Here is a 27,074-nt window from a genome sequence, read left to right as displayed (position 1 = left end):
TGCTAACTATAAGATAGATTTTAATAAATCCGTAAAACTATAAGGGGTATTTTAGTAAATAACATTTTCCCTACTGGATTGCCTTACCAGCCGAAAGGTGTTCTACAGGACATATTTACAGTATCTAGGTTTTTTGAGTCTTTCTTGTTTAAATTTGTGAATGAAAACTGTAATGCTATAGCTCTTGCGAGTCCTTTGTGTATTGGCCTAGAGTCCTAGAGTCCCAAACACGGGGATAAAATAGTCATTTAATCTTTTTCGGAAAGATTATAATCAAATATCAACTTTCTGTTTCTGTCTTATTTACTATAAAACCAAATATAACATAATTTCTGCTTTTTAACACACAAAAAATATTCCATATTTAAAAGACAAAGTCATCGTCACAAAAAATGAATGCATTTTTTAACAAAATTAGGGCCTCATATACCCAAAAAATTACTGACGAAGAAAATTTGGTAAAAAAAGGTATAACAAAACATAGAGTTCGAGGAATACGGTTTCATTGAAAATCAAATCGGGATTCTGGTTTTGGACACATTCCCAAAAACGTGGATCAAATAGTCATTTAATCTATTTTGGAAAGATTATAATCAAATATCAACTTTCTGTTTCTGTCTTATTTACTAAATAACCAAATATAACATAATTTCTGCTTTTTAACAGAGAAAAAATATTCCATATTTAAAAGACAAGGTCATCCTCACCTAAAAAATATTCCTCAGGAGAGAAGCGATTTCTACCTTGTTGAATTAGATTTTTTTTTTAACGTGTCAAGAATAAAAAAAGCAAAATGCCATTGAGTTGCAACTACTTCACTGTCCAATGAAGAAAATGTTTGAAATGATCATATATTCATGTACACATTAGTAAAGTCAATGAACAAACTTTAAAAAAAAATCCTAAATCTAAAATCCCCACAGACTGCAATAACTGATAAGAAATGCTAATTCTATATGAAGCCTAAGCATAATGAATGTTGTCCCGAATAAAGTAGCAAAGAACTACTTGCAACTCCATCCAAAGCTAGTTAACTGCTGGGAGTTGTAGAAGCTATGCCACCACTGGCATCCCCCTCTCTTGAACTCATAGTTCCTTCTTCAATCTTCTGCAACTGTTTTGTATCTTTTAATCTGCTCTCGCTCAACTACTTGGCAGTATCGTATGAAGCATGCAGCCCAAAGAAGAAGTAGTAGAGCAGAAGCAACCCTGTCCACATTGCAAATCTCGTGTAAGACTTTCCGTCAATTGATCCCAGCAGGAAGATAGTGATGGGGAAGGAGGCCGAAGGCAACCATGGCACAAGTGGGACTCCCCAAAGCTTGGGGTTCCGAGCATGTGGCACAAACAGCCTGATCCCCAGAGTCGTGAGAAGCCACAGAATCCCCACGACCAAATACGCTACCCACCGCGACTCATCCAATGCCCATAAGGCAGCCATGGCGCATGATGATCCCAATATGGTCAACAGGAAGGTTATGGGCAAGTTACGGTCTCGCGGCGTGGTTACACCGGTCACATAGTATCAGCGGACAAGCAGGGCGACGGCAACAAGCATGAAGATGAAGAGGGTTGAGAAGGATAGGAGGTTGTAGAGGATATCAAGATCTGTAAAGAATGCAATAAGGGCTGTTTCTATAGCATAGTGGTTGTGGCGTTGATCGGTTTCCCAGTCTTTTCGTTCACATGAGCCAGCCATGGCGGTATCATGTGAGTGCGGCCGATGTGGGTCAGGTACCTGGCCTGGCCTATGGCGCTGACGAGCAATACCGAGCTCATACCCTTCAAGGCTTCAACGCCCCAAGAGCAACAATGTACTTGGCCCAGTTCATTCCCACATCCTTGAAGGCCATTGAAAATGGTGTGTCTGGGTCGAGCTGGTCGTAAGGTTGCATGAGGCAGAGCATGTCTACAAGCTGGCAGTAAGCTACTGTGATGATCGACATGGACCCCAGGGGCCCAATTGGAATGTCCCGACCTGGGTTCTTCGTCTCCCCCACCATGGTCGACACAGCGTCGAACCCCACATAGGCGAAGAAGAGAATGGCTGAGCCCTTGAAGATGCCACGGGCTCCAAACTGAGCAAACACAGTATAGTTCTTGGTATCTGATGCGACGCAATCCGGATGCTCCTAGCTAGAGATGACTTCGCTTCTAGTAGACGACAGACTTGACTAATCTACACAAAGAAAATCAGAGAACCCGGGGGTGCTTACCCGGCGAGGTCGCTCCGATGCTTAAGTCAGTAACTTGCGAGCTGAAGGTAGCTTAGAAAGTAAGGGAGCTAGTGAGCAAAGATTACACGTACCTTCGCCCCTGGAGGGTTGAGGTCCTTATATACTGGAGTCCTCAAGGGTTTTTTAGAGTGGTTTCGGGATTCTTGCTATCAGGCTCGTTTCCATATTAACAGGAGATAACGCTGCTAGCCGATAAGGCTTATCACTGCCGCCCGAATAGGACAGGGAGATAGTGCTAGCGGTTACGAGGCGTGATCCTATAAAGTGTGGAATCTGGTGGCGAGATCTTCGGGGTTGTCATGCAGAGGTCGGTCAATATTACCCGAGTTAGTGCCCTTTGGATCTGACCTGGTACGAATGCTAAAGTGCCTTGGAACCGAGGTGGTCCTAATGCGATCGTGTTTCGAGGTGAGCTTGTCCCGAGGTGGACTTGCCCTGAGGTGGTTTGGTTATCCGAGCTCAGTCTGTTGCAGACTTGATGCGTCGGAGTGAGTTGTCATCCTATCGGTTAGGTCGTGTCCATGTGTCCCCCTATTACTAGGTCGGCCAAATCACCCTGCATCAATTGCCCCCCAATCCCCGAGCCAGGGGTCCTAACCCAGTGCGGGGAGTTCATGATGAACCAAGTGGATTTGGTCCAAGGTCCGCGCAGCTAGCCAGATGAATCACGGGTTGGACTTGTTCGGCCACCCGGCTCAACCAAGAAAAACCCGGCTCGCGTCTATCCCACGCGCAGACGTCACACGATCTATAAACTCCACGGACGTAAAAAAATGCGCTAAACCGATTTTATCCTCGGGGGTCGCGCAGCCGGTTTTCCTAAGAACGTTGGATCGCTTCGATCTCGACCGTTAGTTCTCGAACATAGCAGCTATAAATACGGGGGCTCGTGACTCAATCTTCTCGTCGTGAATTCTGTGATTAAGCTCTCCCGAGGTCGCGTCGAAGTTTTCCAAATCGGACTTCTTTCTGTTTTCCAGTTCATCATTTCCTTTCGGTGAGTCCTCGTTCCTTAGTTTTTTCCTGTTTTTCAATCATGTCGAGTCCTAGTGTAGATAGGCTCTTAGATAGTGCTAGCGATGTGGAGGGTGTTGTTATTCCTACTGGGGAAGTCAGCTCACGGCAGGGTGCCTCCCCTCTCTGACCTTTAGAGGAAACCTCTTACCCTGAAGTCGAGCCATCTCGGCTCGGGGAGACCGAAGCTCAGGAAGAGCTTCAGTCCTTCCACACTGTCTTCAGATAGATTGTTGTACTTAGTGTCCCGCTATCGTCTCCCTGATAGCTTGGTTTTTAGCCTACCTTTAGGTCAATACCCTTGGGCTCATGATCACAATGAGCTCGCTATTTTTGAGGAACAGCTCACGGCAGGGCTGCGTTTCCCACTTCACCCGTTCTTAGAAGAAATAGTTAGGTTTTACAACATTACCATTGACCAGCTTCATCCGAATTCTATTCGGAACATTGTTGGCAGCATTTCTCTGTTCCACGCCTATGGCCGACCCTTGACCCTAGATATCTTTAGCTCGATTTGTGCGATCAAGCGAAACTCAGCGTGTCAACGCGAGGACGTCAGACAGAGCTACTACATCTCTCCCAGGCCTGGATTCAAAATTTTGCTCGGCTGCCCGAACAAGGTCCCAGCCTGGAAAAGGCGATATCTCATCGCCCGTAACCCGGAAGGGTGGTCTTTCCCAAACCACTGGAGGGTAGCTACTCAGGACCGTGGGGTGAGCTTGGACGCAGAGACCAAGGCGGTGATCAACTCATGGAAGGACCTCGGCCTCGAGATGAAAAACTTCTTGGCCGAGGACGCGCTGGTACGAGCTGGTCTGAGCAATTTCTGGTAGGTTTCCTTTCGAATGTTTATTTGAAATGCCCTTTAAGTTCTTGACTAACTGTCCCGTTTTTTGCAGTTACAATGCCCAGAGGTCAACACGGAGAGCCTCCTGAGAAGCTCCCAGAAGGGGAAGAAGCAGAAGGACGCAAAGAGACATCGCTGGGAAGTCAGGCCTTCAACCTCCGGAGGCCCTGACCGTGGAGCCAATCTCCACCAAGTCCCCCAGGGAGGAGGCCCGATCAGCGTGCCCCGAAGTGGTCATGGACGAGGGCTGTGAGGAGGATACTCGTCCTCAGGAACCGAAGGACACATCTGTGCCAGAGGGGCCAGTCGGCGAGCCGGAGAGCACCCCCGTGAGCAGGGAGAAAGCATCACGACTCACGTGCTCGCGGTGCACAAGAGCCGGGACGCCGTCTTTCCGGATGAGGTCGTGCGATGGGCTGATATGCCTCCGACCCGACTCTTGGGACTAGCTTCCAGCCACTGCATGGTGGTAAGTATCCTGCCTTCAGTTCCGCTTTCTTTTTTTTTTTACTTACCTCGATGTTCTTTTGATAGGTCAATTCTGCCCTTCACGCATTGGCATGCCAGTCCGCGATCCGCTCAAAGGAGGCTCGGGACGCCAAGGTGGAGGTACGAAAGCTCCATCGCGAGCTGGACCTAGCTCAGGACGAGGTACTTCGGGGTAAAAAGGGAGTCGAGTGCTAGAAGCAGCTGATCTTGGACCAGGAGGGACAGATCTCCACACCGACCGAGGAAAACGCAAAGCAAAAGGAGCTGATCTCATCGATGACCGAGGAGAAGGAGCGGCTTCAACGAGAAGTCAAACACCTCGAAGCGATGGTCCAAGAGCGTACCCAGATCTTCGAGACCACCATCCAAGAGGCGCGGACAGAAGAAAGGAACCAGGGCGTTGAGTGCTTCAAGGAGTCCTCGGAGTTCCGTGCTCTCTAGGTCGAATATGACTCAAGCTCCTACCGCTCCGGGTTTAAACTATGCAGGTATCTGGTCCAGCAAAAGTTCCCCGATCTTGACCTCGGTGCCATCACGATGTCGGGCTTAGCCCCCGGAGTGGCCAAGGCAGCGAACGAGGAGCCCGACTCGTCAGGGGAGGAGAGCGATGACGAGGTCGAAGCGGTAGACCCTCAGATATGGTTGGCAGTCTTCCTTTGTGATAGCTTCTTCTTCTTTTTCTTTTCCTTATTGAATCATGGATGTACACCCCGAAGCCACCGAGCTCGTGTCATGACAAAATTTTTGTAATTGCCCTCTCTTTCATCAATGAAATACAATGTTTCTAGGTAACCTGTGTGCAAAATAATTCTAAGTGTGAGTGAGCCCCGGTCTGGGCAACGAATGTAGAGGTTACCCGAGTTGTCGAGCTACCGAGCTGGACAACAAGTAAGGATAACCAAAGTGTTCGTTACCTCGGACTGTCCGCGCACGGGCTACTCATTAAGTGTTGGTTGTCCCTAATGGGCCCAACCTGTTAATATATGCCAAAGTGAATTGGACATTGTAGGGCCCACGCCCAAGCTGTCTACACTTTAGGCATTATAAGCACTTTGCCTATGCCGAAGATGCAACTAGGACTTATATGCCCATGCCGAAGAGGTGACTGGGTCTTATGTGCCCATGCCAAAGAAGTGACTGGGACTTATACGGTAACGAGTCCGTCAATTCAATACATTAGCCCTTAGGTCCTAGGGGCGACTTGTAGTCCTGGGGGCGACTTGTAGTCCACCCTTAGGTCCGTGTCGTAGGTGAAGTTGAAGGGGGTTTCGCCCGTCGCGGTCTTCATAGTGGTTCGATAAGCCCATAGTACACTGGGCAGCTCGTCTACCCATAGTCCTTTAGCTCGGGCTAAGCGTGCTTTCAGTCCACGGAGGATGGCCCTGTCTGTGACTTCCGCTTGACCATTTGCTTGAGGGTGTGCCACTGAGGTGAAATTCTGTTGTACCCTCATCTCGGTGCACCAGTTCTGAAACTTGATATCCTCGAATTGCTTGCCGTTGTCAGAGATAAGCACACGAGGTAGTCCGAAGTGGCATACTATGCTCCTCCAAAAGAAGTTTTCAACACTTCGTGTCGTGATCGTCGCACGAGGTTCCACCTCTACCCACTTTGTGAAATAGTCCACCGCTACCACTAAGAATCTCCTCTATCCTGTCGCTGGCGGGAATGGTCCAAGAATGTCGATTCCCCACTGTGCGAAGGGCCATGGGCTAGTGAGGTACTTCAGGTCAGTAGCGGGCTGGTGGTGGACGTTGGCGTGCCTTTGACACTTGTTGCATCTTTTGACGAGCTCAAATGCATCTGCCTTCATCATAGGCCAGTAGTACCCCTGTCATAGCGCTTTCTGGGCGAGAGCCCTGCCCCCCAAGTGTCCGCCACACAGGCCTTCATGAGTGTCGCGGAGAACGAGCTCAGCTTCTGAGGGTCACAAGCAGCACAAGTAGGAGAGCGTGTAGGATCTTCGGTACAGCCGCCCGTCTATCATTACATACTTGGCTGCTTGTCGCTCTACCCTTCTAGCCGCGTTGCGATCTGCAAGGAAGGTCCCGTGAAGCAGGTAGCTCGCGAGTGGATCGATCCATCTCGGCACTACTTGTGCAACAGGAGCGACCTCTTCTGCCCCCCGAGAATGCTGGGCCGAGGCAGGTTCTCTATGTACACGGTCCTCATGGTGTTGTCGCTTGTGCTGGCTAACCAGGACAAGGCATCGATGACGGGTTGTTGAAGCCCTCAAAATTAATGCAAGTCCCACCCTACAATAAATTTGAAGTAACAGTGGTACCAGGTCGAATCCCATAGGGAGCTAGTAATTTCTCAGCCGAATGCGCAATTTAAAGAGTGGGAAATTCGAATGATTAAATTTCTAAAATAACAATTAAAGCAAAATAGCAAATAACAATCAAGGAAAATTCAGTCTTACCGAATTTTGATCCAAGGGTTCTGATTGAGTCAATTGGTGATTGATCATAGGTAAACTTCAGCAATTTTGCAATTCAAATATTTAACCTTAGGATTTATTAGGACAGCCATAATAAACCTCGTGTTTTCCTAATTTAGTTGACCAAACCCAGCATTCAATCAGCACTTATCATTAACCGACTAGGTACGATAGCGTTCCATATCAATTAATGATAATAATAACCTTTGTGAAACAGTTAAACCAAAATAACAATAATTGAGATAGTTGCAATTATCGAATCTTGTTCCGTTGATTCCCATTAGGTTAAAACATACCCATACAATGGTTAAAGGCTGTCACGAACAATTAACCCATGTAGGATAATAACCTAAGTGCTACTTGTACCACTATTCGTGACAATTACGGATCATCGAATCATGAATAGCAGTAGAAAGAGTAATACTAATTAATTTGTCAGACTAATCAATATTAACTTCCATAAAAACAATATGCGCAAGAATCAATGAATACTTGAATTAAAAGCAATAACTTAAATTAAACACATAACCACAAGATGACACAATCGAATCAACAATCCCCCTTGAATCAGAAAAGAAAAGCTCAGCCGCTCATGGTCGTCATCACCTTCTTGCTTTGCTTCCCAGATGGATGGACTGATCTTCTGAATTGATTGCTTGATTTCTTTTGAATTGATTGAGTCTTTAGTGATTGAGTGATGCCTAAAGTTGGCCTGCCCCCCACCCCCACCTTTATATAGCTTTTGGAGGAGGGGCTCTCTCCAACTCCTCTTAGGAGATTATCCTCAAAAATAGAAAGTCCTAATCAGTTTTGATCTAATCCTATCCTATCTCTTATCTAGTAATCTCTCTTATCTAGTAATCTAATCTTAATCATCTTATCCTTCTAGGATTACATTTGAAATTTGAATCTGATGGGACTCTTTATTCTTGAATTCGAGTTGGGCTTATTTAATAACTTGGGCCGCTACAAGGCTTTCCTGCGAATTGGGCTTCAGCTGCGAACTGGGCTTTACTATGAATTTGCTCCGAATTCGGGCCCGAGTTTGACCTCGATGTAGAAGTAATCTGTCCAAACCCAAAACATTAGAGCTGTAGAGTTCTCCCTTGTCTTTCCAGTGCATCTTGAATCATCTGAATCGGAATCTGGAGTTAAGAGTTATTCCCTGATTACTGAACGGTGCCGAAACTGTGCAAAATCATCCGATTAGCCTTGTTTTCCTCCAGTTGCCTTCTTGCTTGCCCTGAATCGAAATACAAGAATAATGAGTCCAATTAAGTGCTAATTTAATGTAAAAGAATGAATAATTAGGGATAAAAATATATTACTTTTTATTCCTATCAAATCCCCCCACACTTAAACATTGCCCGTCCTCGGGCAAGACAAAACTCAAGCAAAAACAATCTAACTACCTATTGATTTTCAAAACTCTCTCTCTCAACATGATGCTTGGCCTCTCACATGCTTCAATCCAGACTTAATAATCTTTTCATTTTCCACTTCCTTCTCCTCTTTAACTTGTCAAAAAGTAATCTCAACTCACCATTCCTCATGAACCCAAGTTAAATCAACAGTCAAGGAAAATAAGCATTCCATCGTCTGAACATTCTTGGACTAAAATAGACACTCATTGTTTTAACAATCAAATGCAGCCTGATTCAAATATCTCTCCTTGTTTTTGAGGTATCATTAGTTTCCAGGGTCAAAACAAGGTATGTTATCATCATAAGCTTGCTATGTATCACATCTCCACCACTAAGCATGAGTTCTATGCATCAAAAATTGAAATGGAGTGCTAGGGGTGAGTGCATTTTATGCTCCATCTCACCCTTTTCTTTTGTTCCTAAATGTGAGTGCATCTTATGATCCATCTCACATTTGTCTTTCGCTTCTAAATGTGAGTGCATTTTATGCTCCATCTCACATTTATCACGAATTTTTTTTTTTTGTGCAGTAGTATACATCACCATTTCCATTCCGACCATGAACTCTTTGACGTGGTCTCAACATGACTACAAAGCAAGTTCTAGAATAATCAAACCATGTTTTACAGGCTTTTGACAGGCCTTTAGGCATAAGGGTTACATTTGTACAAAATCTTGCCTATTGATCCTTTAAAATAATGAGGTACCTTATGTAGCCAAAAATTTCAGTTAGTCATGCTTGCATCCTATCTTGTCTATTCAACCTAAGCACATAATTCATGATAGTTTGAAATTATTCACAAATAAGTTTCTAGGGAGCAGAAACTTCGAAGGACAAGGTTAAAAAGTGACAATCGAAGCATGCTAGGGTTACCCCAGAAACTATCAAATTCCCCTGATCAATCCCCCCACACTTAAGGTATACATTGTCCCCAATGTATATGACTATGCGTACGATAGAAGGATATAAAGGAACTTCCCTGAACGTCTTGTTGAGATCCTTCCTGTGTGAAATCAGCTACTAAACACGACCATGTTTCTAAAATTGAAAATAATAAGAACAAAAAAAACTAAACACCATGGGTTGCCTCCCACAAGCGCAATTGTTTAACGTCGTTATGCTCGACGTCATTCTTGCTTTCTTAATTCGATGAATAATGAGGTAGATCTAATGAGATGTCTACTAAGGATGAGACATTTGCATCCTCATGGAACAACTTTAATCTATGCCCATTCACTCTGAAAACCTTATTTGTATCAAGACTTTTGATCTCCACTACACCATAAGGAAACACATTAGTAACAACAAATGGACCCATCCACCTAGAACGTAACTTACCTGGCATGAGTTGGAGTCGAGAATTATATAATAACACCTTTTGACCAGCCATAAACTGTTTCCTCAAAAGTAGATTATCATGGAACAACTTGGTCTTTTCATTATAGATTCTTGAATTCTCATATGCTTCTAACCGCAACTCCTCCAATTCTTGTAATTGGAGCTTTCTTGCCTTGCCAGCTTCTTCTATGTCCATATTGCAACGATTGATCGCCCAATATGCCTTATGTTTGATTTCAACTGGTAAATGACAAGATTTGCCAAAAACTAACCTATAGGGAGACATCCCTATTGGTGTTTTGTATGCGGTCCGGTATGCCCAAAGTGCGTCATCTAGACGTAGGCTCCAATCCTTTCTACCTGGATTCACCGTCTTCTCTAAAATGGAATTGACCTCTCGATGGGAAATCTCAGCTTGTCCATTCGTCTGAGGGTGATAGGCAGTGGTGACTCGGTGATGCACCCCATACTTTTTCAGCAAGGCTTCAATGGCTTTATTGCAGAAGTGGGTCCCTTGATCACTTATGATGGCTCGAGGAATACCAAACCTACTGAAAATGTTAGATTTGATAAAACCTACAACACACTTAGAATCATCAGTTTTGGTGGCTTTTTCTTCCACCCATTTTGAGACATAATCGACTGCCAGAAGTATGTAAACAAAACCACAAAAGGAAGAGAAGGGTCCCACAAAATCAATACCCCAAACATCAAAAATTTCGCAAATAAGAATGGGGGTTTGGGGCATCTCATTTTTATGAGATAATGCACCTGTTCGTTGGCATCTTTCACAATTCTTATAGAACAAGTATGCATCTTTAAATAAAGTTGCCCAATACAACCCACTATCTAAGGCCTTCATAGCAGTTCTTTTTTGCCCAAAATTACCACCACAAGCATAATTATGACAAAAATTCAAAATTGACATATGTTCATTTTCAGGGACACATCTCCTAATCACTTGATCATAGCAAAATTTCCATAAATAAGGTTCCTCCCAAACATAATATTTTGCCTCATACCTGATTTTATTCTTCATTGACTTGCTAAGATAACTAGGCAAAATTCCAGTAACCAAGTAACTTACGATATCAGCATACCAAGGGACCATACCTTTTATTTGGAACAGTTGCTCATTAGGAAAAAGCTCAGAGATGGATGAGGAGTCTTCATCCTTTACCAACCTACTTAGATGGTCCGCCACCAAGTTTTTAGCTCCCCTTCGATCCTTGATTTCTAAATCGAACTCTTGGAGCAAAAGTATCCACCTTATCAGCCTCGGTTTTGACTCCTTTTTCGCTAATAAGTATTTCAAAGCTGCATGATCAGAAAACACAATCACTTTAGATCCAAGCAAATATGATCAAAATTTATCTAAAGCAAAAACAATTGCTAATAGCTCTTTTTCGGTGGTTGTGTAATTGCATTGTGCAGCATTCAGCGTCCTTGAAGCATAGTAAATGACATGGCTCTACCCATCAATCTGTTGACCTAGAACAGCTCCTACCGCATAGTTGCTTGCATCGCTTATAATTTCAAAGGGAAAGTTCCAGTCCGGTGGTTGAATAACGGGTGCAATCGTCAACAAATTCTTGAGCTTATCAAATGCTTCCTTGCATTCATCCCCAAAATTGAAAGGCACATCTTTTTGAAGCAATTTGGACAATGGTAGGGCAATTTTTGAAAAGTCCTTGACAAACCTAAGATAAAAGCCTACATGTCCAAGAAAAGCACGCACTTCCCTAACAAGTGTAGGGTAAGGTAAGCTCATAATTAAATCAACCTTTGCCTTATCGACCTCTATGCCTCTTGCAGAGATAACATGTCCCAGCACAATGCATTCCTTTACCATAAAGTGGCATTTTTCATAATTCAAAACCAAATTAGTTTTGACACATCTATCCAGAATTTTACTCAAATTATCTAAACAATCATCAAACGAATCACCATAGACAGTAAAATCATCCATGAACACTTCAATGCACTTCTCAATAAATTCAGAAAATATACTAATCATGCACCTTTGAAAAGTACCTGGAGCATTGCACAAACCAAAAGGTATCCGTCTGTAGGCGAAAGTACTAAATGGGCAAGTAAAAGTCGTTTTCTCTTGGTCCTCTTCAGCAATAACGATTTGATAATAACCTGAAAATCCATCAAGAAAACAAAAGAATGCCTTGCCAGCTAACCTTTCTAACATTTGGTCTATGAAGGGCAAGGGGAAATGGTATTTTCTAGTGGCTAAATTAAGTTTTCAAAAATCAATCACCATACGCCAGCCATTTTGTACCCTCATTGGGACCAATTTGTTATTTTGATTTCTTACCACAGTGATCCCAGTTTTCTTGGGTACAACATGTATTGGACTCACCCACTTACTATCCGAAATCGGATAGATTATCCCTTCATCTAGTAACTTAAGCACTTCCTTTTTTACCACTTCTTTCATTGTCGGGTTGAGCTTCCTTTGCGATTCTCTGACTGGCTTGGCACCATCTTCCAAGAGAATTCTATGCATGCAGATTGAGGGGCTGACCCCTTTTATATCAGCTAAGGTCCAACCAATCGCCGCCTTGTGCTCTTTCAGAACCTCGATGAGCCGTGCCTCTTGATCATCCGTCAACCCTTTTACAATGATCACTGGCAATGTTTCTTTGTCACCCAAGTAGGCATACTTAAGGTGATCTGGCAAGGTCTTCAGCTCTAACTTCGGAGCCTACAAAAAAGAAGGCAACAATTTCTTATGAGAAAACGATGATGAAATATTAGAATTTGTTACCTTTTGTTCTACTATCAGCTTCGAAGCTTCACAGGATGTATCTAATTCTTCCTCCATATCCAATTGTGCACTTAATTCGAGTTTTGCATTCATATCCTCTTCCCCAAAAATTTCCTGCACAATTGAGTCAACAATGTCAACTGAACAAATCGAATGACATTCATTGGGGTACTTCATTGCTTCAAAAATATTAAATTTAACAATCTCGCCGTCAAACTCGACGGAGAGGGTACCCTCATCCACATATATTTTGGTTTTGGCCGTTTTCATAAATGGCCTGCCTAATAGAAGTGGGGCTGAACTTGTGATAGTATCCTCCTCCATCTTCAAGATGTAAAAGTCGGCTGGAAATATAAGGTCATTAACCTGCACCAAAACATCCTCAACAATCCCTTCAGGGTAAGCGTTAAAATGGTCAGCTAACTGAATAACGATCCAGTTTCTTTCAATTGACCTAAATTCAAAGCACAATAAATTGAGTATGGCATGACATTGATGGATGCACCTAAATCTAGCATGGCACGCTCAATTCTTTTATTGCCAATCACGCAAGGTAAAGTAAACATACCTGGATCAGCACACTTTTCCGGTAGGGTCCTCTTGATGATAGCTGACACATTCTCCCCAACCTTTACCTTCTCATCTCCTCTCAGCTTCCTTTTGTTAGTGCACAACTCCTTCAGAAATTTTGCGTATTTGGGGATTTGTTTGATGGCATCTAACAAGGGAATATTTATTTCCACCTTCCTAAAGGTCTCCAAGATTTCTTGCTCGTACTCTTCTTTCTTAGATTTTTCCAATCTACTAGGGAATGGTGGCACAATGACACTAGACATCTTAGGTAGAGGGGGGTTGGGGTTTACCTCATGTGATACTTGTTCCTCCTCTTCTTTCTGCTCTTTATCCTCTTTCCTTGGTGAAGTAGGTTGTGACTGTAACTCCTTCCCACTTCTCAGCACCACTGCACTCGCATTCTCCTTGGGATTGACTACCGTCTGTGATGGTAGCTTTCCAGAGTTCTGTGCCTCCAACTTGCTAATGGAAGTAGCAAGTTGACTGATTTGGTTCCCTGAGTTCTGGATGATGGCCATTGTTTCCTGTTGGAATTGCTGAGTGTTAGTCGCAAGAGCCTTAACGATCTCATCTAAAGACATACCTGAACTTGAGGGTTGAATTTGAGCTTGGGTAGGTGCTGGAATTGGATGTTGTCTGTTGAAAGCTTGGGGATGGAATCTTTGTGGTCCTCCTTGATTTCCGTACCCAGGATTGTAATAGTTGGAATAGGGATCATACTTGCGTTGAGGTTGGCCCAAAAATCCTTCTACGACACTGACTTGCTGCATTGAACCATCTTGTAATGATGGGCACATATCCGTAGGATGCCCAGGAATCGAGCATATGCCACAAACCCTTGTCGTTTGTAATTTCCCTACAACCATTTGACGAACCAAAGCAGTTAGATCAGATATTTGACTTTCCAAATTAGAATGGCTTACCTCATTAACACGTCTGATAGCACCATCTGTTCTTGCTCCAAATTGTTGGGAATTTTCGGCCATGTTGGAAATCAATTCCCTAGCCGCTTCAGGTGTTTTGTTGACCAAGGCTCCTCCACTAGCTGCATCTACCATATTCCAAACCATAGGTTGGAGTCCTTCATAGAAGTATTGGATTAATAGCTGTTCAGGTATTTGGTGGTGTGGGCAGCTAGCACAAAGTTGTTTAAACCTTTCCCAATACTCGTATAGTGTCTCACCACTAAACTGCCGAACCCCACAAATCTCCTTTCTAATATTTGCAGCTCGTAATGCAGGGAAATATTTATCTAAAAACATCCTATTCATCTCATCCCATGTATGTATTGAACCAGGAGGAAGAATATACAACCAGTCCTTTGCTTTATCTCGTAAACTAAAAGGAAAAGCTATAAGTTTTACCTGATCCTCAGTCATACCCCATGGTTTCATGCTCGAACAGACGACATGGAACTCTTTAAGATGCTTATGAGGGTCCTCACCTGGAAAGCCATGAAAAACAGGAAGCAATTGAATCAAACCCGATTTAAGTTCAAAAGCTGCCTCGAGAGTGGGATAGATTATGCATAAAGGTTGTTCATTCATGATTGGCGCACCCCGTGGTTTCATGCTCGAATAGATGACATGGAACTCTTTAAGATGCTTATGAGGGTCCCCACCTGGAAAGCCATGAAAAACAGGAAGCAATTGAATCAAACCCGATTTAAGTTCAAAAGCTACCTCGAGAGTGGGATAGATTATGCATAAAGGTTGTTGATTCATGATTGGCGCAGCCAACTCTCTTAGCGTTCTTTCTCTATCAGCCATCATTTCTTTCTCTTCAAAAATGGGTCGATCACAAGTTGTCAAATCAATATCATAATTCACCCTTGGAGGTGAACGGTCCTTCCTTTGTTTCGCCTCCTTTCTCAATTGACGGGTGGTCTTCTCAATTTCAGGGTTATATTCTAGTTCACCTTGGTGAGAAGTACGAGTCATAAAACAAAGGAGGTTAACACAAACAGAAGGTACAAAGCTAAGAAATTAAAGTAGCTTCCCGGCAATGGCGCCAAAATTTTGGCGGGTTGTCGAGGCCCTCAAAAGTAATGCTAGTCCCACCCTACAATAAATTTGTAGTAACAGTGGTACCAAGTCGAATCCCACAAGGAGCTAGTAATTTCTCAGCCGAATGCGCAATTTAAAGTTCTAAAATAACAATTAAAGCACAATAGCAAATAACAATCAAGGAAAATTCAGTCTTATCGAATTCTGATCCAAGGGTTCAGATTGAGTCAATTGGTCATCGATCCTAGGTAAACTTCAGCAATCTTGCAATTCAAATATTTAACCTTAGGATTTATTAGGATAGCCATAATAAACCTCGTGTTTTCCTAATTTAGTTGACCAAACCCAGCATTCGATCAACACTTATCATTAACCGACTAGGTACGATAGCGTTCCATATCAATTAATGATAGCAATAACCTTTGTGAAAACAGTTAAACCAAAATAACAATAATTAAGATAGCTGCAATTATCGAATCTTGTTCCATTGATTCCCCTTAGGTTAAAACATACCCATACAATGGTCAAAGGCTTTCACGAACAATTGACCCATGTAGGATAATAACCTAAGTGCTACTTGTACCACTATTCGTGACAATTACGGATCATCAAATCATGGATAGCAGTAGAAAGAGTAATACTAATTAATTTGTCAGACTAATCAATATTAACTTCCATAAAAACAATATGCGCAAGAATCAACGAATACTTGAATTAAAAGCAAGAACTTAAATTAAACACATAACCTCACGATGATACAATCGAATCAACAATCCCCCTTCAATCAGAAAAGAAAAGCTCAGCCGCTCATGGTCACCATCACCTTCTTGCTTTGCTTCTCAGATGGATGGACTGATCTTCTTGCTTGATTTCTTCTGAATTGATTGCTTGATTTCTTTTGAATTGATTGAGTCTTTAGTGATTGAGTGATGCCTAAAGCTGGTCCGCCCCCCCCCCCCCCCCCCCCCCCCCCCCCCCCCCCCCCTTTATATAACTTTAGGAGGAAGGGCTCTCTCCAACTCCTCTTAGGAGATTATCCTCAAAAATAGAAAGTCCTAATCAGTTTTGATCTAATTATATCCTATCTCTTATCTAGTAATCTCTCTCATCTAGTAATCTAATCTCAATCATCTTATCCTTCTAGGATTACATTTGAAATTTGAATCTGATGGGACTCTTTATTCTTGAATTCGAGTTGGGCTTCTGTAATAACTTGGGCCCTTACAAGGCTTTCCTACGAATTAGGCTTCAGCTATGAACTGGGCTTTACTACGAATTTTCTCCGACTTCGGGCCCGATTGTGACCTCGATGCAGAAGTAATCTATCCAAACCCAAAACATGAGAGTTGTAGATTTCTCCCTACTCTTTCCAGTGCATCTTGAATCATCCAAATCGGAATCTAGAGTTAAGAGTTATGCCCTGATTACTGAACGGTGCCGAAACTGTGCAAAATCATCCGATTAGCCTTGTTTTCCTCCAGTTGCCTTCTTGCTTGCCCTGAATCGAAATACAAGAGTAATGAGTCCAATTAAGTGCTAATTTAATGTAAAAGAATGAATAATTGGGGATAAAAATATGTTACTTTTTATTCTTATCAATCGTCCTCAGCGTTCTCAGACCTCGGGATCTGCCTGATGAAGTAAGACTAGAAACTGCGCAGAGCTTCTCTAACCTTGGCTAGGTAGGCGACCATGGTTGGCTCACGAGCTTCATATTCACCGGTGACCTGGTTGACCACGAGCTGGGAGTCACTACAGATAATGATGTGTTTGGCTCATACTTCGTTCACTAAAGCAAGCCCGGCTATCAATGCTTTGTACTCCGCTTTATTAGTGGATGCGGTGAACTTGAACCGAAGTGCAAACTCCAGCTTCACCCCACTTGGCCCGTACAGAATGATACTAGCTCCTCTACCTTGCTGATTTGATGAGCCGTCCACATGGAGGATCCAGGGCTCCTCATCCCAGGTTGGCTTTTCTCTAACTGGGAGAGGTGCCGCGTTGGTTGAAGCTTCCTCTCTGTGCTTGGGCTCGATCTATTCGAGGACTACAGTGCTGGAGGTACATTCCACGACGAAGTCGGCTAAGGCTTGGGCCTTGATAGCTGTTTGAGGTTCGTATTGGATGTCGTACTCGTTGAGTTCAATGGCCCACTTCGTCAATGTTCCAGAGACCTCGGGCTTGAGCAAGACTTGCCTCAGAGGTTTTGAAAGAATGGTAGGATCCATCGTATGGACGCCAAAAAGATTGCGGAAGGGGTGGGCGAATTTCAAAAATTTCCTACCTTTCTTCCAACTGGGAATCATATTCCCTAAATTTGGAATACAATATTCAAGGATCTACTCGAACCAAACCAAATCAGATTTGAACCAAGAACAAAGGGAAGGGGTATACCTGATACGGAGAATCAAGATCTCCCAACGTCGGTATTCACACCCAAAGAAATATCCAAGATCCGCTCCCTCTGAAGATGACACAGTGACAGTGGAGCAGAACCAACAGTGTTCGTCTTACGAACCAAACTCTTCACAAGAATCCGTTGGAGACTTAGAGCACCGAACCAAATCAGTCTTTCAATAAAGAACTGATTTCTTGATCGTCCCTTCAGAGAGATTCGAACTATGCAGTAAGCTGGCGGCGGCTGGAGGAGAACCCTAGAGCTGAAAGTGGCGTGAATGCTAATTTCACTCTAGGGAAGATGAGATCCTATCTCAGATTGCAGAAGTAGTTACTGCTTCAACCCTGGTTCGAATTCTTGTAATTCTTTATTAGGGTTTTTCTCCTTTCTTAGTGATTAAGAAACCTCCTAATCCTATTAGGAGTTATCCCAATCCAAATCTGTATTTGGATAGGGGATAATCTCAATCTTATCTGTAGATTGGGTTAGCCTACTCCTGATCTCATCAGGATGATACTAGATTCAAATCATATTTGAATTTGGTTTCCAAGAGTGGATAGGGTTAAAACCCTAATCCTTTTAGCTAACCCTAATCTCAGATCCGCCCCCTTAAGTGGGTGATCATATCATCCCAGTTCGAAATGGGCTTTAGGCCCAATAAGTAATCAGGTGCTTAATAAGTTTTCAAACTACTACCCAGTTGGGCTTCTTTGTATGGCGTGGGACCCAAGCATTGATCTACACATCAGCCACATGGGTTCGGCCCAGCCTTTGTTACAAGGCCTAGCCGAATTCACTGGAAAGCCCAGTGAACCCCTTAAGCCCATCACATGGACTCTATGGGCCCAACACTTACACTAAGTGGTCCCTAGGCCAAGCCATCTTATAAAAACCCAGGGACTGTGGGCAGATGCAAGATTAGCCCATTAGGTGTAACCCTAAAAGGCCTTACACTTAACCTCTCAGCCCATAATGATCAAACACTACCCGACAAGAGAGGACCTCTCCCTCGGCTACAAGGAACAGTACTGCACTCTCTACTCACATGGATCCCGGGAATTAAAACCATTTGCAAACATTTTGAAACAGTTTATGTATATATATCATATATATAAAATTTGCAAAACAAAATTCCAACGATTGAAATTAACTGCCGGCAGTTTGGTTTCCATCAGAGAGAGTGCAACCCCGATCATTACCTTTGTCCGACAAAGGGGTTGATCCTGTCACTATGATCACCCACTCAGATGAATTCTCAGTCCCAACATACCCATGTTTTGACCCCCGCTAAGGATCTCACTGATTGGCATATCAAGTACAGCCCAATCCGACACCTAGTGTAGTATCATAATCGAGTCTAGGGGTCAGGTGTAACTTTCCAGTTTTTCCCATCAATCTCTAAGGTCCAGGGCAATACTGGAAATCTGGTTCGGTTCAAAGATTCAAGTAATCCTACACTGCATGTGCCTTGGGTCTCACCCTGGCGGCTGAGACAAGCCACCCCAACATTTGGCAGCACACCAGTGTCAGCCTTAGCAGGATAAATCTCCCCAGACTTATCCAACGGTTGTGAACATTTAAAACTAACACAAGTCTCATCAAGTGTCTAGTTTTAGGGTCTTACACAGAAACATACCACACAACATGAATCAAACATGTACTTTATTTATTTACACTAAATGTCAAAAGTACATCAAATCTGATTGGAGCTAAGGGCATACAAAATTGTCTAACAGCTCCCACTTGCACTTAGGTCCAATCTGGTACAAGCCGAAGTTCCATACTTTCCACGTGTTTCTCAAACACCTTCTGTGTGAGTGGCTTAGTTAATGGGTCTGCCACATTATCCGTTGATGCTACCTTATGAATCAGGACGTCCCCTCTACCAACGATCTCCCGTAGTACATGGTACTTCCTCTCGATGTGCTTTGACTTCGAGTGGGCCCGAGGCTCCTTAGCCTGGGCGATCGCTCCATTGTTGTCACACAACAACGGGATGGGTGATGTGCTGGATGGAACCACTCCTAATTCGTGAACGAACTTCTTCATCCACACGGCTTCCTTGGCAGCTTCACTTGCGGCAATGTACTCGGCCTCGGTCGTGGAATCTGCCGTGGACCTCTATTCGCTACTTTTCCAACAAACAGCACACGATCCTATCGTGAAAACATACCCAGATGTAGACTTTCTATCATCTGGATCCGACTGGAAATCGGCATCAGTATACCCCAGAATTTGTAGTGAACTACCATCGAATACTAGAAAAAATTCTTTTGTCTTTCGAAGGTATTTGAGTATGTTCTTCACAGCAGTCCAATGCTCCTGCCCTGGGTTGGCCTGGAACCTGCTTACGAAACTCGCCGCCTGAGCAATGTCAGGGCGAGTGCACAGCATGGCATACATGATGCTCCCTACGGCTGAGGCCTAGGGAACATCTTTCATGCCCTCAATCTCCTTAGAAGTCTTGGGAGACATCTTTTTGGAGAGAGTGACTCCGTGCTTGAAAGGAACGTTTCCTTTCTTGGATTTCTCCATGTTGTACCTTTTAACAATTTTGTCAATGTAAGCAGCCTAGCATAATCTAATTATCCGCTTCGATCTATCTCTATAGAGTCGAAGACCCAGTATATAGAAGGCTTCTCCAAGATCTTTCATGGAGAATTGCTGCGAAAGCCACACCTTGACCGAAGTCAACATTCCTACATCATTCCCAATGAGTAGAATATCGTCCACATACAACACCAAAAAGGTGACCTTATCCTCACTGGACTTCCTGTAAACTCAAGGCTCATCCAGATTCTACTTAAAGTCAAACGATTTGACAGCAGAGTCAAAACGGATGTTCCAACTTTTAGAAGCCTACTTAAGTCCATATATGGATCTATTAAGTTTACATACCATGTGTTCCTGACCAGCAGCAATGAAGCCTTGCGGTTGCTACATGTAGATATCTTCACTAAGATCTCCATTCAGGAACGTGGTTTTGACATCCATTTGCCAAATCTCGTAGTCATGGTATGCTACTACAGCTAGCAGGATCCTAATGGATTTAAGCATGCCACGGGCGAAAAGGTTTCCTCATAGTCGATACCTTCTTTCTGAGTATACCCTTTTGCCACCAAACGAGCTTTGTAGGTCTCAATCTTGCCATCGGGGCCCTTCTTCCTCTTATAGATCCATTTGCAGCCAATTGCTTTTACCCCAGAGGGCGGATCTACTAGAATTCAGACTCCATTGGCCTCCATCGAGTCGATCTCAGCTCTCATGGCCTCCACCCACTTCTAGGAATCTATGTCCAACATAGCTTCCGCATAAGTCACGGGATCCTCTTCACTAGTCAAGGCTTCCACCAAGTAACTATCCTAATCATAACCATAATGGACTGGTGGCCTGGATACCCGGGTGGATCTTCTAGGTTGGTCACTACCTGGAACTTGTGGGACATCTCTCACTGCTCCTGAGCTCTCCTCATCAAGAACTATTTCCTGACGATGGGTGTCCAGGATGTAATCGGTCTCTAAGAACTGGGCATTTCGGCTGCAGAACACTTTCTGCTCACTTGGGTCATAGAAAAGATAACCCATCGAATCCTTTGGGTAGCATACAAATAGGCACCGGCTGGTCTTGGATTCCAACTTGTCTACACTCGTTCTTTCAACCTGCGCAGGACAACCCCAATTTTTCAAGTGTCTGACACTTAGTTTCTTTCCAGTCCAAAGTTCATATGGAGTTTTCAGAACCAATTTGGTTGGAACCCGATTCAACACGTAAATAGCAGTCTCTAATGCATGTCCCCAAAAGGATGTGGATAATTCCGAGCGTATGAGAAGTGACCGGACCATGTCTAACAAGGTCCTATTCCTCCTCTCTAAAACACCGTTAAGTTGTGGTGTAGAAGGAGGAGCCAATTGTGACACTATCCCGTTGACTTTCATGTAGTCCCTGAATTCGTTAGAGAGATACTCGCCACCTCGATCCGATCGAAGGGCCTTAATTTCTCTCCCTAACTGTTTCTCGACTTCTTGTCTGAACTCTTTGAACCTTTCAAAGGATTCGGACTTATGTCTCATTAGGTACACGTAACTGTACCGAGAATAATCATCGGTAAATGTAATGAAGTACACGTGTTGGTTACGAGTCCTAACACTCAGGGGACCACATACATCAGTATGTATAAGGTCATGTGTGCCTGTACATCTTTCAGGCTTACCGTTAAATGGTCGTTTTGTCATCTTGCTTCCGAGGCAAGGCTCACAAGTGGGAAGATCTTCTATGGTTAGAAAATCCAAAGGACCATCCTTTACCAGCCTTGTGATTCGGTCAATACCGATATGGCCAAGTCGGTAATCCCATAGGCACGTGGGACTAAATGTATCACAAGTTCTTTTCTTGGGGTTTTTGACCAACGTAGTTTCAGTTAAGTTAGTTTCTAGAGAAGGACGTAGAACATAGAGTCCGTTCTCCAGTTCCCTGCATGCGGTGAATTTATTGTTCTGTTTAACAGTAATCATATTACTAAAATAAACAGTATATCCATCAGCACACAGTTTAGAAACAGAAATCAAATTTCATCTTAAGTTCTGTACATAAAGACAATCCTTAAGTACAAGAATTTCTTCTCTAAAAACTAATTCTACGGTTCCTATTGCCGTAGTTGCAACACTTGCAATCGTTCCCAAGAAAAGCGTCACTTCCCCTTCACTTAGTCTTCTACTAACTTTGAACCCCTACAGTAAATTACACACATGAGTTGAAGCCACGGAGTCAACACACCAGGACACAGAAGTGACTAACAAATTAGTCTCTATGACACAAGTTTCGAAATTACCTTTCTTAGATTCCAGGTAGGCGGGACAGCTCCTCTTCTAGTGGCCAGCCTGCTTGCAGAAGTGACAGGCATCGGATGCCTTGTTTTTCTTCTACTTCTTGGGTTTGGCAGCTTTCTTTTGGGGCTTCTTTGCCTTCCTCTTTTTCTTGCCCGATTTGCTAGCTTTAGCAAGCATAGCCACAGGCTCATCCTTCTTAATCAAATCCTCGGCCCTCTGTAACATATTGTTGAGTTCTTGGACACTAACATTCAGCTTGTTCATATTATAGTTCATTATGAACGGATTAAAGGAATGAGGCAGAGAATTAAGGATGGCATCCACTTGTGTGCCAAGATCTAGCCCGGATCCAAGGGCTTCAAGCTCGTTGATGTATCCCATCATCAAAAGACAATGGTCGTGAACCTGTTGCCCCTTGGACATCTGTGTGGTTATGAACTATTTCAAGACCTTCTACCGAGTAGAACGATTCTGCTCTTCGTACATCGTCTTTAAACTATCCAATATGTCCTTGGCTAGGGGGGACCACAGAGGGTTCAGTGAAGGTTGCACCCACCATAGGAGGGAGTGGGGCATTCACCGACACTATGACTTGGGGTATGTTCAATGTGGGGACCCCATCTGCAGAGAGAGACATGGTGAACTGACCAATGCACACGGCTGGGACTTGAGGTTGCCCCCCAGAAACGTTCACGTTGGTGTTCTGTCCGACATTACTGGAAGATTCCATGGATGCCTTTTTTTTTGGAAAAAGAGCTTTTTGTATGAGATTCCCACAGACGGTGCCAAATGATGTGAAGCAATCCGACTGCTCCTAGCTGGAGATGACTTGGCTTCCAGTAGACGACAGACTTGACTAATCTGCACAAAGAAAATCAGAGAACCTGGGGGTGCTTACCCGGCGAGGTCGCTCCGATGCTTAAGTCGGTAACTTGTGAGTTGAAGGTAGCTTAGAAAGTAAGGGAGCTAGTGAGCAGAGATTACCCGTACCTTCGCCCCTGGAGGGTTGAGGTCTTTATATACTGGAGTCCTCGCATGTTTTTCGGAGTGGTTCCGGGATTCTTGCTATGATGAGGCCCGTTTCCGTATTAACAGGAGATAACGCTGCTAGCTGATAAGGCTTATCACTGTCGCCCGAGTAGGACGGGGAGATAGTTCTAGCGGTTACGAGGCGTGATCCCGTAAAGCATGGAATCTGGTGGCGAGATCTTCGGGGTTGTCATGTAGAGGTCGGTCAATATTACCCGAGTTAGTGCCTTTTGGATCCGACCTGGTACGAATGCCGAAGTGCCTTGGAACCGAGGTGGTTCTGAAGCGATCGTGTTCTGAGTGAGCTTGTCCCGAGGTGGACTTGCCCCGAGGTGGTTCGGTTATCCAAGCTTGGTCCGTTGTAGACTTGATGCATCGAAGTGAGCTATCATTCTATCGGTTAGGTCGTGTCCACATATCCCCCTATTACTAGGTTGGGTCAAATCACCCTGCATCAATATCGGCATAGGCCATTCCTGCAATATTGACGAAGAGGATGATGCAGACGTGGATGATGGAAGAGACGTAGTTGATGCGGGACGAGGCTTTTGTGCTTCTGCTTGCAAATATGGCTACAATGGCGATGATAACAACAGCAATCGGATCGAGGCGGCTGTAGTCTTCGGCGAGGCCGTTGGCAATGATACGGAATTCATCGGGCTTGTGATTGCAGAGAGTTGCGAAGTAAGAGGTCCAGGAGCGGGACACGGCAGCTCCACTGACCACATACTCGATAAGGATGTTTCCGGCTGCAATGAAGGCCATCAAGTCTCCTAGCTCTACCCTCAAGTAAGCAAAAGACCCACCTGAAAAATCAATGCCAAACATGTATTCAAGAATGAAATCAATCAATTTCATATTTAGTTTCTTTTCAAGACGAAAAGAAAAAACAATCATATATATTTAGTTCAATCGGTGTGTTTGTGTTTATTGAATGTACCGGCGGCGGGGATTTCGACGGCGAACTCGGTGTAACAGAAGACGGAGAGCATGGCTGAGATGCCGGAGACGACATAAGAGAAGACAACAGCAGGGCCGGCATCGTACCTGGCCTCTTGGCCGGTGAGGACAAAGATACCAGTACCAATAACAGCGCCAATGCCCAGCCATATGAGGTCCCACCATGAGAGGTTCTTCTTCATGTCATTATGGCTTCAAGCCTTCATCTCGTTCAGCTCGGTTTCGTCCAGGGACCGAGTCGGGCCGGCACGGCACAGCCCACGGGCAGCCCGGTGTCCATCTTGGGTCTTGCCACTCTCCCTAGGATAACTTGCGGGGTCGTCCTGGCACGGCCCATTGGACCCAAGTTATTTTTGCCTATTTATTTAAAAAATTAAAATATGAATTTTGATGTATACAATTGTTTATGTATACAATAATTTAATAAGTTAGTATAATAAAATTGAAAGTAATTGTTTATTTTATTAATATATTATTATATAATTATAATTTATATAATATATTATATTATATATATAAATAATATATATGGACCGTACCAATTTGCGGGCCGCAAAAGGCACGGCCCACTCGGTCATGCCATGCCAACTTGGCCTGCAGACCTAAAACCCCAAGCCTAGCACGAGATGGACCATCTGGTCGGGCCTGGCACGACCCGCGTGCCATCGTTTCATGTTGTCCCAAGCCGGTCCAAACTTGGCCTGATTTACACCTCTACGTTGAGGAAGAATGGCAAATTAGAAAATTAAGTCTGGGCATAAGAAATATTCTCTAAAATTGCAACATGTAATACTTTATTATATATTAATTCTCTAAAATTTAAGCATTCACCAAAAATAAAAAGCTTTTAAATAAATTACTAGTTTTTACATAAATTATTTATTTTATGATATAATTAGCATAGAAGAATTTTAATGCCTATAATATATTTGTCAAGTTGTTTTGGTTTATCCAGAAAGACATAAACTATTATAGTTCTCACAAAAAAGACATAATTAATTCTCACAAAAAAACATGAGTCAATTTTCTAGGAATATGCATAATTTATCTTGCCCTTTTGCACCTTAAAAAGTAACGCCTATAGCAAAAGTTCAAAATCTTCTTTATAATTGCAAATACAGCTAATGAGAAAGAAGATGAGTTGAATGAGAGAGAAACCCTGTTTTAATTGCAATTGCAAACCCTCTTTATAATTGAAAGTCCGAATTGGAATGAAAAACGTAAAAGGTAGAAAGTTAGAGAAAGGCGTTGGGACAGGTTTTCCGTTTTTGTTGGAGAGAGAAAGGAGTTGGGACAAGTTTTCCTCTTTTGTTGTTTTTTTATTTTTAATTAATTTTAAAATAAATAATAAAATAATAGATAATTCTCGCACAAAAAACGTTAAGATGAAAGAATCATTAGCTGAAACAGGTGTCGCATAGCTATTAAGTGTCACTCGTAGTGCTTAGGTAACGTGCCTACTACATCCGGATCCTAACAAAACAGAGTTCGAGGAATACGGTTTCATTGAAAATCGGGATTCTGGTTCTGGATGCATTCCCAAAACCGTGGATAAAATAGTAATTTAATGTTTTTTGGGAAGATTATAATAAAATATCTACTTTCTGTTTCTGTCTTATTTACTGTAAAACCAAATATAACATAATTTCTGCTTTTTAGCAGAGAAAAAATATTCTATATTTAAAAGATAAAGTCGTCCTTACCTGAAATGAATGCATTTTTTAACAAAATTAGGGCCTCATATACCCAAAAAATCACTGACGAAGAAAATTTGGAAAAAAAAGTATAACAAAACATGAGTTCCAGGAATACGGTTTCTTTGAAAACAAAACCGTCTTCATTTGGATGTATTTTTTAATAAAACTAGCGGGAACTCCTGCCATGCACGGAAAATCTTGAAAGATATAATTATTTCATTTACTTTTAATTAATATTAAATTAATAATCAAAATGTGTTGTTAATTAAATAAAAGTATTCAAAGTTATTGTTAATATTTAAAATTTTAATAATTATATTTTTCATTTAATGTTGATTTACAGAAAATAATTATTATTAATTTAAATGAATAAATATTTTTAATAAATTTAGTTCTATTAATAATTTGAAGTAATTTTAGTAATTGTTATTATTTTTATTATTTTCGGAAAAGTACAGATAAATCCACTGCAGAATTCTGATTTCCACTACAGATCTACAACATTTCAAAATGTCAATTACCCCCTCCCTATGCATCAATGTCTGCTTGTGAATTGGCATCCATTCCGAACTGGCATCTACCCCAACTATACGTTGGGTTGAACCGTCATTCTCTCTATTATTTTTTAATAAAAAATTTGATTAACTTTGAATAAATAAAAATAATAACAAAAGCTAACATTTTTATTAATTTCACTAATAATTAACAATTACATAGGAATGACAACGGGGTGGGTTCAAGGCGGGCCACCCCATCCCTATCCCTGCCCTATAGCACTCTACCACATCCCCCTGCCCCCATCCCCAGTGTCATGTGTGTTTAGGGCAAGCCAACCACTCCTCAATGTCGGGTGAGTTCAGGGGCAAGGCACCCCACTCCTCATCAAGGTTGAGGAATCCTCGAACTTTCTCACCCCGTCCCTAGTATTGGGCGATTTCAAGTAGAGGTGTAAATCGGGTCATGTTGGGCCAACACGACATAACCCACATGCGGCCCACATAAAATGCGGGTCGTGC

The 27,074-nt window shown here is 43.0% G+C and overlaps 1 pseudogene; it reads right to left on the bottom strand.

The window, feature by feature from the left end:
- Positions 1–1,147: 1,147 nt before the first annotated feature.
- On the bottom strand, positions 1,148–26,079 carry LOC104585876 (cationic amino acid transporter 1-like; annotated as a pseudogene).
- Between the last annotated feature and the right edge of the window lie 995 nt (positions 26,080–27,074).

The sequence above is a fragment of the Nelumbo nucifera genome, chromosome 3, assembly GCF_055504915.1.
Source record: "Nelumbo nucifera cultivar China Antique chromosome 3, China Antique-T2T, whole genome shotgun sequence".
Lineage (NCBI taxonomy): Eukaryota > Viridiplantae > Streptophyta > Magnoliopsida > Proteales > Nelumbonaceae > Nelumbo > Nelumbo nucifera.
This window is presented reverse-complemented; position numbering and strand designations above follow the sequence as displayed.